The 12,813-nt window shown below is 38.8% G+C and overlaps 1 non-coding gene across 1 annotated transcript; it reads left to right on the top strand.

Annotated features, from left to right (window-relative positions):
* Positions 1-11,529: 11,529 nt before the first annotated feature.
* Positions 11,530-11,602, top strand: TRNAS-AGA (transfer RNA serine (anticodon AGA)). Its single transcript has one exon. It is a non-coding gene; the product is annotated as a tRNA-Ser (tRNA).
* The last annotated feature ends 1,211 nt before the right edge of the window (positions 11,603-12,813 follow it).

Here is a 12,813-nt window from a genome sequence, read left to right on the forward strand (position 1 = left end):
CAAGGGCACTCATTAAATGCCTTTTGAGTGAATGATTCAATCCTTTTTGATTGTTACATTAGAGTTCATAGTGCATAGCCTCCAGTGTAAATCCCTGGTTACTTTGCTACAGTATCATCATCCTTGGATGATGATTGTTAGAACCTTTGAATAAGAAAAGAATAACTGAATATTTCTCCAAATAATCTCTTTTATACACTGACACTGTCTTTGTGCTTAACAACCCCACATCCTGTTACCATGACAACGCACTGTCCTTAGTCCCATTCAGACCATTAGACACACTTTATAAATAGAATATTCAGTTTCGTGCTACCCAATTTTGCTTTAATTTTTTGGTCATAATACCAGTGATACTAAACAACGTATTAAGTTTTTGCTTTAAAACATCGTGCTTTCATGAGGTTTTTATTTAACAGTTCATATAGGTCATGTGAGACTTGTTATGAGCATTTAACATTTAGAATCTGTTTATTTTGTTCCCATAGCAAGTAGCCTGGTAGGTGTAAAATTAGGTGCCAGAAACACAAAGATAAGCAAAAATGCCTTTTCTTCCTTTGGGACACTAACAATAAAACACCTAACATATTTGTGTGTATCATGCATGAATCTGTAAGTTTAAAATTAAAAATAATATGGTCATAATGTTCCCCTCATTTCTTCTGACACAAATGCAACCAATTGTCAATGTCCTCTTACATCTGCAGTTTTGGATTTTACTCTGAGCATCTCAGATGATCCTAACACTGAAGGGTTTATAACTTGTCAAATGACAAGGCAGCAAAATTAAGGAAAAAAGGGAAAAGAGACAGCTCATTAATTCCAATCAGTGGGCTGTCTTCTTATTTTATTTTAAAATACATTTTGGTAAAGAAGCATTTTCCTTTACCTCATGTAATAAAATGTGCTCCAGGAAAGTTTTCAGAAAAGAAAAAAGTTTCACCCTATTTAATTATATTTTATATTTAATCTTAAAGATTATCTTTCAGATTTTTTAGATAGGAAGTGTGTAAAGAACTGACAGGTAAGAATAATGATAATAATAGCCATTATTGAGCACTTAGTATGTGTTAGGCATGGTGATCTGCCTATTCACATTCAATACCTCGTTAAATCCTTATAATAATTTAGTGAAGTGTGTACCGTCATCAGCCCCATTTAAAAAATGAGGAATCTGGGACTTAAAGAGATTAAGTAAATTGTTCATCTAAATAGTGGAAGTGAAGAGGAGGAAATTTTCGATCTTATTCGTACTCATCTTCATTAGTAAAAGGTCCATCTTCATTTGTTCTCAAGGTAACTATCACATAGACCATTTGCAGCAGAATTTTTACTACAAAGGAATATTTTATTAAGCCAAGACATTTCTAGTCTTTTGCCATATATTTTGGCTTATAACGCTCTCTTGTTATGAGTAACACCTACTTCCTGTCGCTCTGTAGTACCAGAATATCTCCAGCTAGACTCTGGAATCCAGAACAATACCCTGAGGTCACTGTGATATTGATATTTCCATTGGAGCCCTGTTCCGCATCCCTGACTCACAGCACATGCTAATGGCTCTGGTGGCAATGATGCAACACGCCTTAGTTAATAAGGCCATTAGCAGTCAGCACTATTGTGGGTGGAAGAGAAAACATCTCTCAGTTCCGGGTGAAATAAAAATGCGCAATGCACACTGAAGCCCCAGAAAGGACTGGGAGCACAACTGTGAAAGGCACAGTTGTTGTTCCCTTAGGGACCCCGTACTGTGACCAGCTCATTAAAATATTTTATTCTCATCTTTCTATGACTGAGAAGTATTTGAAATCAGAAGGGAAAAAACCACTGAAACTAAAATCTAAACGTTAATGGAAAGAATTTGTTTACCCAGAGTCCTGTAAATGAGCCAAGGAGAAATATCAGAGTTAAAAAAAAAAAAAGAAAAGAAAGAAGGGACGGAAAAGTAGAGCTCTTCAGATTTTCAGAGTTAATGGGTAAACCTGCAGAGCGCTGGCCACTTGAATGCAAGTTAGATGAACATCGAGAAGTCTGAGACTTCAGCAGGGAACAGACTAATCACTGCAATCTATGATGACTGAGGACAACAGAGGCTGCTCTGTAAGACTCGTGTCTTCCAGGGGTGATTAATATATGGTCCTAATCCCAAGACGCATGGTTGGTTGGCCTAGCCCAAGGTTTCTCAGTCTCAGCACCACTGACGTGTGGGCCAGGTAACTCCGCGGTGGCGCACGTCTCCTGCATGGTGGGATGTTTAGCAGCATCCCTGACCTCTGCCCACTAGATCCTGGGAACATAATCCCCTTCCCTCAGTCATGACAATCAAAAATGTCTCTAGACACTGCCAAGTGTCCCATAGGGGGCAAAATCAACTTCAGTTGAGAACCAGTGGCTTAGACATTTCTTTCTTCAAGCTCCTGTTACGTGTGAGCCTTCTTCAGGAGACCTCGCTACACAGCCTAACCCACGGATGAGGACTTCTGCACTCCTTTAGGTGGCTTTGAATCCCAGCTCTTCCACTTACTAGCTATGTGGCCTGGGTCAAGTCACAAAATAATAATATATCAGCTGTTATTATTTATTAAGTGCTTATGCATTCACTTTTCAACCAGAAAGTACGGAAGGGGCCAGGAAATCTACTGGGTCCTGTGGATATGATACTGAGCAAAATAATATTGACTCTGATTTCATGGAACCTATAGCCTGGGGATGAGCTGGAAATTAATCGAGCTACTACTCATGTAAGTGCGTAATTACCCAGTCAGACAGCTGCTGTTAAGTAAAGTGCGGGGTATTAGCATATCAACAGATCCTGTGGTTGGAGAAAGCTGCAGGCATTCTGAAAGACCAGCGTGGCTGAGTCACAGAAAGCAAGTCTGTCATAGGCCACACACTCTGCCACCAATTTCCCCGTAGGATGGCATGGAGTGGGTTCATGCCACGTGGCACAGGTACTGTTAATATCCTTATTTTTTTAATACACTTCTTTTTAAAAATTACATTTTCTAACGGTTGCTGGCACAGAAATGCAGTTGATGTTTGTATATCTCTCTTAGAGCCAACAGTCTGGCTGAGCTCTGCTTAGATCTCATAAGTTGTCTGCAGATTTTCTTGGGTTTTCTATGTAGACAATCATAATGACAATCCTCCTATGCCAGTATCCGTATTTATGACATGAGAGTCTATAATGTTGTCATTTGGCCAAGGTCACATGATTTGAGGACAAGGAAGCTGGGGTTCAAGGCCAGACCTGTTGTTCTACTTCACAACCTGGGTTCTTTCACCACTCAATTGTGCTGCCTCTTCATTAGCCCATCTTTTAGTGTTTCGTTTGATTGACTGACTTGTTCTTTTCCCTTATATATTTGATTTTTCAGACTTTTTCTTTCTTAATTTTTACTCATTTTTTTCTTCCTGCAATAGCTAAGACCTCCAGTGGTAGCTTGGACATACATTAAAATATTAAATATCAGCAGTACAGTAGACATTCTTGATTTGTTCTTGGTTTTAAAGCAATGTTTTTATATTTCCACCATCAAGTATGATATTTACTGTAGATTTAAAATACATATACATACACTACACTGGGTTAAGAAATTCCTTCTGTGCAAAGATTGTTCCAACATTTTAACATCAATGGAAACTAAATTGTTTTCTAGTGTTTTTTTTCTGCATGTGATTTGATTTTTTTTCCCTCCAAGCTATTATTGTGATGACTTACATTATTGGATGTGGTAAATTACAATAATAGATTTTAAGCCTCAGTTTTTCTCATTTGCAGATTGAGAAAATACTTTGTTTGGTTTGGTGAGGATTAAATTAGACAGCATCAATGAAGAACTGCCAGGCAGGCACAAAATAACAGCCACACCCATGTCTTCGTTTTGCCCCACCAGATCCATTCTCTGCTCTGGCTCTGTGCCCTAGGACTGCGTTAATGATTAAGGCTCCTTTGTTTCTATCTCTGGTTAAGTTCAGCCAGTGGGAGGTGGCAGCAGGCTAATGAAGTATTGGAAGAGGGTGAATGGAGTGTTTATTCCACCAGCCATCTCCTTGGCAGACCACACCAGATTACCCGCATCCCTCTATGGAGAGCTCAGCTCCTCCGCAGAGCTGCCCAATCCAGATCCGGTTAACCACTTCATCTCCCGCCTTTCTGAGCCCAGAGGCAATACAACTTTCCATGCCCACCTGCATTTACCAGACTCTTGAGTCCTCCTCTATTCGTATTGGTTTCCTTACTCTCTGCTCACACTTTTGTAAAATGTCCCTTTACTTAACTGTCCTCTAGTAATTTGGTTTGAGTGCCTGTGCTTCATCCTACGAACCTGATGAATACAGAGAGAAATAAATAAATTGTTCATTCCATCCCACTATAACCTGAATGTGGAAATGGGTGAGTTTTAAATGAAGTGTTTCTGGTTAGTGGAACATCTATTCATTGTCCTGAGTGATTTAAACGATTGAATTAATAATTATTACCTCTGACGGTGTCAAACTGTTTTCTCTACTGTCACTGATTGGAACTACTTGTAGCTTTCAAGTCAGAGTGTAATAAGCAATGTGTATAAAGAGCCTCACATAATGCTTCGAGGCATTTTAAAGGCTCTCTAACATTTGTTTTGTCTAAAAGAAAGAGAGAAAGGGTGTTGGGAAAGGCTTCAGGAGTAGAAATTTGAGCCATTTGAATAATTGTCAAGCTCACTGTGCTCTGCAAACCCAATATTACCTCCGATTTGTGATATTATAATGGAAATTACAGAGCACCAGTTAGATCTGGAAAGCAAAGATATGGGAAATGATTTAACATATCAAAAGGAGCACACGTTTACTCTAATTTTCCTCTTGGTTATGCGGACAATCTTTCTCGTTTTGGCATGTCTTCCATAGCTTTGTAAAAAGTCATAGACCAACACAGTGGGCCCAGCAGAGGTTAAGCCGGAACTGGAAAATTGTTTAAGAATCATCCCAGTGAGAAAATTGTCCCAATCCTTCATCTGATGACATTCTTGCTTATAGTATATTTTGAATTATTCTAGGATAAAAAGAAATTCCAGGTGAATTTTAAAATCCAAGGTATTAGATGCTACAGCTTTCAAGCTTTTTCCAAGGTTAAACAAGTACTTCTCGAAAAAAAAGGATTCTTGAAAACAATAATCCACTGACCAATCTCTTCCTTGGTGTTTAAAATTCTGTATTTAATCTACACAGGTATGCTATAGAGTTCTGTTTAGAAAAATAGATAATATGATATTAGTGGGTTTGATTACTTGCAAAAATATTTGAGATACATAGTTTCAAAACAAGCAGTCCTAAATAGTGTCACAGTATTGAATCTCTGCATATTCCACCTTCCTCTCCAGTAATGTTAGATGAACAAAGACTTCTGCTTAATAATGTATTTAGAAGCTCTAATAATATATGAAAATGAGCCAAAAAGAAAACAAAGAATATGGAGATCCTCTGGACTCATTTAAAAGCCTCCCCAACACCAATTCTGTCCCTTCCTGTACTGTAAAACTAGCAATTACATTCCCCAGTCTCTCTTAAAGGTAGAGTTCCAGGCAAAACTCAGGGTCCAACATTCAAAGAGGCTCTCACTCTGAGTTATGTGGAGGGAAGGCAGAGTTTGGGGCATCCATCTGGCCAGTAGAGGTCATGGCACTGGTGGCACGTTGGTGTCGGTAGCAGTGGCTTTCTGATTCGACAGCTTCCTCTGGTAGAAGAGGCAGCTCTCCTGGAAGTTCAGCTCATTTTTGTAGTCATCCCAACAATTCGGGGAGTTGTCTCTATCCCTAAAAAAAAAAAATCTTACACTGGTGGAGTGGATTCTGTTGCCTACCACTAAAAACCTTTCCCAAGACCTGGTTATAGTGTATCACTGCATCCTCAGTAGAGCTGAAATTAACAATAATAGAAGAATGTGACCTTTGAAACAGCGTTGATTCACTTAGTCTGCACCAGACACAAAGCAAAGTGCTTGGAATTACAGCCCCCAAGGAGCTCCCAATGAGGATTTTTGAACATGGGTATGGGGCCTTGGGTGGCCAGGAAGTGGCGCAAGGAGAAGTTGACAGATAAAAACAATCAAATGTTAGACACGGCTATAAGAGCAACATATAAATCTTGCCATTCTTTGAAGCCTGACACCTTGTGAAATCAGAAAATTTGAGAAGGGAGAAATGAGAAGAGAGAAGGAAGAAGGGAAGAAAAAAGAAAAAGAAAACAACAGAAAAGGAAGAATATCTAACAATTTATAGATACTATTTGAACCTGTGTGATGTACAAACGTTATCTTATTTAAAATGTCATCACGATATACCAAATATGTTGAGAGTATTGATCCTATTTTAGAGATGAGTAAACTGAGGCTCAGAGTCTAGGTTTAAATCCATGTCCATCTATCCCAAGGACTCACATTGTTTTTAATTTAGTGTAGTGTGAAGGAGGTAGAGAGAGACAGTAAAATCTTGGGTTATCTCTACAAAGTTATTGAATTCCCAGCCTGTAGAATGAAACTTAGAATTGTGAGCATTTTCCCCCTTGGACTTTGATTAGAGCTTGCTGACTTTTTTCCTGTACATAAATTTAAATCTTTATACTTCGGATGCTTACTGGGCCAATTTGAAATATAGACATGAACGTTTCCGGATATTTCTTCCCACTCCTGAAAATTTTGCTGATTTGGCCTGATAGTTCCTATAAATAACTCTGTGGGATGAGGAAGTGTAAAGTTAGGAGGAACAAGAATGCCAGAATGAACTGTAATTCATGACAATACGTAATATCCTTAAAGATTTAAACTAAGAATCCATGTAGATGAATAACCTTTTAAGGACATGCTGCATTACCAATAGAGTTTACTTAATTTATTTTGACAACTGCTTCTAATTACTTAATATAACATATTACATGGGTAAGGAAGATGCTTAATAATATGAGATCTTATTGCTATTTCAGATCAAATGAGAGGTATGTGCATGGAATTGCCAGGCATTTGTGTGTGTGTGTTTGTGTGTGTTTACTGGGAGGATTCATTCAAAGAAACTTTAGAAATCTCAAATGTAAAAAGAGATTAAATTCCATATGGAATGTGAAAAGACTCTTCAATTAGTGAATACTGACAAGTGTCAGCTGTGAAAAAACAATGGCTAAAATTTATTTTAGGTTAAGTTATAGCCTAAAGCTAACGTAAATGTCAGTTCCTTTGTGAGGCAAGCTATTATATGATGATCTAGCGCCCCCTTGTGTAACAGCTTTTAATAACAAAGATTGGGAGTTCGTATTTTTTTTTATTATAATGTATTATGTACAATGTTGTGTCAGTTTCTAGTGCACAGCATAGTGATTCTGTTGTATATGTATATATTCCTTTTCATATCCTTTTTCATTATAGGCTATTACAAGGTATTGAATATGTTTCCCTGTGCTATACAGTAGGACCTTGTTTATTTATTTTATATGTAGTAGTATCTGCAAATCCCAAACTCCCAGTTTATCCCTCCACCCCTCTTCCCCTGCTCCTGGTGACCACAAGTTTGTTTTCTATGTCTGTGAGTCTGTTTCTGCTTTGTAAATAAGTTCATTTGTCATTTTTTTAAATTCCGCATGTAAGTGATATCATACAGTATTTTTCTTTCTCTTTCTGACTTAGAATGACAATCTCCAGGTCCATCCATGTTGCTGCAAATGGCATTATTTTATTCTTTTTTATGGCTGAGTAGTATTCCATTATGTATATATACCATAACTTCTTTATCTAATCATCTGTCGATGGACACTTAGATTGCTTTCATGTCTTGGCTACTGTAAACAGTGCTGCTATGAATATTGGGGTGTGCGTATCTTTTCAAATTAGAGCTTCAGGAGTCAGTATTTATATATTATGTTTGTTTTTTGTAAGTCATGTATCTGATAAAGTTCTGGTATTCATAATATATAACAGATTCTTATAACTCAACAACAAAATGTCCAGTTAAATAATGAATAATAAATTCGAATATACATTTCTCTAAGAAGATTTACAAATGGCCAATAAGCACATAAAGATATGCTCACATTATTAGTCCTTAGGGAAAAGCAAATCAGACTCATGATGAGATAGAACTTCACACTGACTAGGATTGCTTATATACTATGTTTTGATTTCCAGTTTCTAAAGGATTATAGTCATTGGGTCATGGTATTATTTTATCTTCTTATGTGTGTGTGTGCATCTGTGTATTTCCAAAGGCAAACATAAAGCACACAGAAAGGAAAAAAATGGAAATTTTCAGGTTTCATACTATGCCTATGGCTGTCATTGAACAGAAAACACTTCTGCAACAGAACATTTCTTAAGAAAGTCACATTCACCCTCAGGAGGTAAAGGAAAAAATAATTATGCAAAACAGAAGAAGTAGTTCTCATGGATTCTTGGAATTTTAGGGCAAGAAGAACACATGCGGATCTAGTGAGAGGCAGGATGTGGTTGGCACTGGTTTTTCCTGTGCAAATACTGCTGTCACCAAGTGGGCAGGCACAGACTAAAGGGCATTGTTAGTCCTTCGTCTGGAGAATGGTTTTATGACAAGTTTCTCTTTTTCAGAAAATTGTAGTAAAAATCATACAGCACAAAATTTTCCCTCTTAACCACTTGTAAGTGTACAGCACAGTACTGTGAGCTGTATGCACACTGTTGTGCATCAGAACACTAGAACTCTCTTATGTTGTAAAACCAATATCCTATACCCACTGAACAACAACACCTCTTCCCCCTTCCTGACTGTCTCTCTTTTTCTAGGAAATCCCACATAAGCACCAGTATGTGACGAGGTAGGAGCAGTGCTGTTCTGATTTAAGGCAGGGGAGGTGGTGCCCTATCACCCTCCTCTTGGGAGATGCTCGGACTTCTGTAGTCTGTGAATCCTTAGGCTCCTGAAGACTGTGGTTTCACACCACAATCACAGACTTTGCTCTTCCCCACTGTAGAGGGTTGAATGGTGTCCTCTCCCCTCAAATTCAGATGTTGAAGTCCCAACCCCCAGCACCTCAGAATGTGACCTTATTTGAAGACAGGGTCTTTACAGAGATAATCACGTTAATATGCGGTCATTAGAGTGAGCAGTAATCCAACATGACTGGTGTCCTTATAAAAAGGGAAAATTTGTGAAGATGAAGGCAAAGATCGAGGTGATGCTACTATAAGTCAAGGAACATCAGAAATTGCTTGTAAATCGCCAGAAGCTGGGAGAAGCCTGGAACAGGTTCTCTCTCACAGCCCTTGGAAAGAACCAGCCCTGCTGACACTTGCATCTTGGACTTCCAGCCTCCAGAACTGTGAAAGGGTAAATTTCTGGTGTTTAAGCCCCCTGGTCTGGTTATGGCAGACCTAGCAAGCCGATGCCCCCACATCAGCTGTCTGTGGAGCTGCGGGTTGCTCCTGCTGCCCAGCTCAGCACACTCAACACAGATTTAAGTTTTAGGCTGATTGTGCACCACCTTCAAGAGCTAAAGAGATATTCCTGATCACATCCTCATCTGCACTTTCTCCCAGCCAGGGAAGCATGGATCTGCCAAAGGAAATGAACTTGAATCACGAATGCCTCCTGCTAATCCCCATTTGAGTCTGTGACTGAAGACAGGGAAGAAAGGTGGCAACCATGGAGGCCAGTAAAATGTAAGGGTCTATAGGTTACACAGGTGGTTTTATTTTGATTATCCTTGCCTTGTGTTCCTTCCTTTGTACGGTGCCTGGATATAGAATTCCCAGGTTTGGAGTTGTTAACCAGAGACAGGGAAGTGGCCCCCAGGGGCTAGGGAATGTGACATAACAGAGAGGAGGCTGAATTTTTTTCCAGAGAAACTGAGGCTATAGGATTGACAGCATTGTGGTAAATCCGAGCGTCTTCTGGAGGTTGGATTTCCCTCTTTGCCGTGGACTGAGATACTCAAACAGTGGATCATCTTTCCAGGCCAGAGCATATTTCATAACTTCTAGAAGCATTACCCCAAAACTGGATTCACCTCTTGGAGGGTATGGAACCAAAAGACACAGTCAAGTGAAAGATCAGGAGAAAGAGGGCTTTATTACTCTCAGCAAGTAAGAACACTGGAGATTTTTCCCAAAGCTGTGTCTCTCTAAATAGCAAAATGGAGAAGTTTTCAACGTAAGGGTATATATGCATATTCATGAAGGGGTTTGAATAGAAGAGAATTCAGCATAGAATTGGGGCAGAGGTTGACAGAGTGCAAGCTTTAGTTGATTGAACTCATGAGAGTCAGAAAATGTCAAAATCACCATGCGTTAGGTTTCAGCTGATCTGGTGGTGGAGCGCTTGAGAGGAGGTTTAAACTGCAAAGCAGCTCAGGAAGGTGCCTGGGGCTAATCTTTACCACTGAGACAGCGTCTTCACAGCTGATTTACTGTCTTTGCTGTTGTTACTTCTCTTGCCCAGTGACAGTCGTTTCTTCTTCTGTTCCCGTAAGATCGTTATTCCTGAGACCTGTTCAAGGAAGCATTGTGGCCAGGCTTCAGTCCCAGCCTGGCTTAGTCCCAGAATGGCTTCTCTTATGTCAAAAGGCTACATCGTAACCTTAATTGGGTTTTCCATTAATTTTAAGTTTAGTTTCCTGAGGGCTGTTTAAGGGAGTAACTGGTAGTGGAAACGGGGAACTCCTCAGAGTCCTGTCAACCTTGAAAGGGCCCCATAGTGAGAACTTCTTTGAGGGTAGATATCGGGGTGTCTGTAGGGCCACAGACTTGGTGGACTTCTTTTTTAAATGACTGTGTAGTCTCTTCAGAGTGGAAAGACAATTCAGACAGAAGATTACTAGGAGGAGTACTCAGTAAAGGGGAGAGGGAAGCCGTAGGTGTTATGTGAGTCTTACAGTCTTTTGTTTTAGGTATTTCTTATATCTTTAATTTTTCATTAGCCTTTTTCAATGAATCTTTCAATAAAGTTATTTTGGAATTTTGAAGCTTTTAGGCTTCAATGAAAAGAGGTACCCCTTTCTCTTTGCTTGATTTGGGAGTCCTTGCTTTCCAATGCACTTCTTAACAATATTGTCTAATTAGAACGTTCCTCATAAGGCCACTGTAATTCTAGCTTGTCCTCAGTAAGACTGGTCCATGCACATGAAGAGGGACCATAATTTCTTAACGTAAAACTGACTGGGGTTCTTAAAGCGAGGCCACTCTTAGAACATTTAGATGACTAGGATCTTTTATTGGAATTTTCCTGACAGCAAAGAAGATAGTTCTAGAAAGCTTAACGGGTATGCTTAGGGTTGGGCCTTGGGTTTTTTTTTTTTTAACATTTTTTATTGATTTATAATCATTTTACAATGTTGTGTCAAATTCCAGTGTTCAGCACAATTTTTCAGTCATTCATGGACATATACACATGCTTTTTTTTTAATATGAGTTCATATGGATATTTCTAATTCAATCTTGTCATTACAGTATTTTTACTTAATTTCTTTAATTTTATAATTTTATATCATTCCCCTTATATTTTATCCTACAATATAAATAACCTACTTGTGGGGGGAGGGTATAGCTCAGTGGTAGAGTGCATGCTTAGAATGCATGAGGTCCTGGGTTCAATTCCCAGTACCTCCACTAAAAAACAAAATTGAAATAAATAATTAAATAATCCTAATTATCCCCCCCTCCAGAAATTACTTTTAAAAACAATACCAAGATTCAACAAGGACCTACTGTACAGCACAGGGAACTATATTCAATTTCTTGTAAAGAGCTGTAATGGAAAAGAATCAGAAAAACAAATATATATGTGTGAGTGTGTGTGTATGTATATGTATAACTGAATCTCTTTGCTGCACACCTGAAACTAACTTTGTGACTTGACTGCACTTCAATAAAAAATAAGAATAAATAAATAAATAAAAACCATATCAAAAACTGAAAAAAGCTGAACTTTTTTGTTGTAGATTTTTTTTCTTTAGAATTTATTCCCAGTAGAGTATAGAGTCAAGGTAATTTGTTTTAAAGTTACTTGAAATACATCTTTCTTCTGTGGAGTGACCCTAATAATTTAATATACAACCAGGCTTATTTGTTTTGTTTCGCTTTCGATTGCAGCCACTGAGATTTAAGTGAAATAATATTCTTTAGCAGGTAATGACTCAGAAATCAGATCCGGATAAGAACTCTTGCTTCCATCCTTCCTTATTCCTCCACCTCATTTCTCCCCACCATGGGTAATTACCTTTAATGGTGACTTCTTTAACCTCCTAAAGTTTATTTTTGTAAGTAATATTTTTTCTTATTTCCCTCATTTGCTACACAAAGGATAGCATATTATATTATATTTTTATACTTTGTGCATAACTATCTAACCTGGCAATCTCTCCACAGCAGTACTATCTCTACTTTTTTTTAAATGTCATGTATTGAGTTTCCTAATCCATCATCTTTTGAATGTTTAGGGCCTCACAAGGGTAGACAGAGCCCAGAAAAATTGATTTTCACACCCCTGCCCTTGCAAAATAGTATTCTCATATTTTCTGGGTTCTCTGATCAGGCTAGACTGGCAGTGAGCTCTTGGGGAAGGCAGTTCAGCATCATAGCCCTTTCGATGGCCTTGGTGGCAGCAGGATTGTGAAGTTTCTGCATGGTTCCAAGATCAGTTCCTGGTGCAGAAGTGTCATGGGTGACTATGGCATTTGCAGATTCGATAAAGTCTGCTTCATGGCGTCAGGACAACAGTAGCATCCGGTGCTCTGTGGCAGTGGTCACCATGAGGGCCCCCTCGTCAGGCCCCCTCTGCAGTGATGTTTGAGAGCTTCTTCCCAGCAACAGCTTTGAGC

Source organism: Vicugna pacos, chromosome 8 (genome assembly GCF_048564905.1).
Source record: "Vicugna pacos chromosome 8, VicPac4, whole genome shotgun sequence".
NCBI classification, from domain to species: domain Eukaryota; kingdom Metazoa; phylum Chordata; class Mammalia; order Artiodactyla; family Camelidae; genus Vicugna; species Vicugna pacos.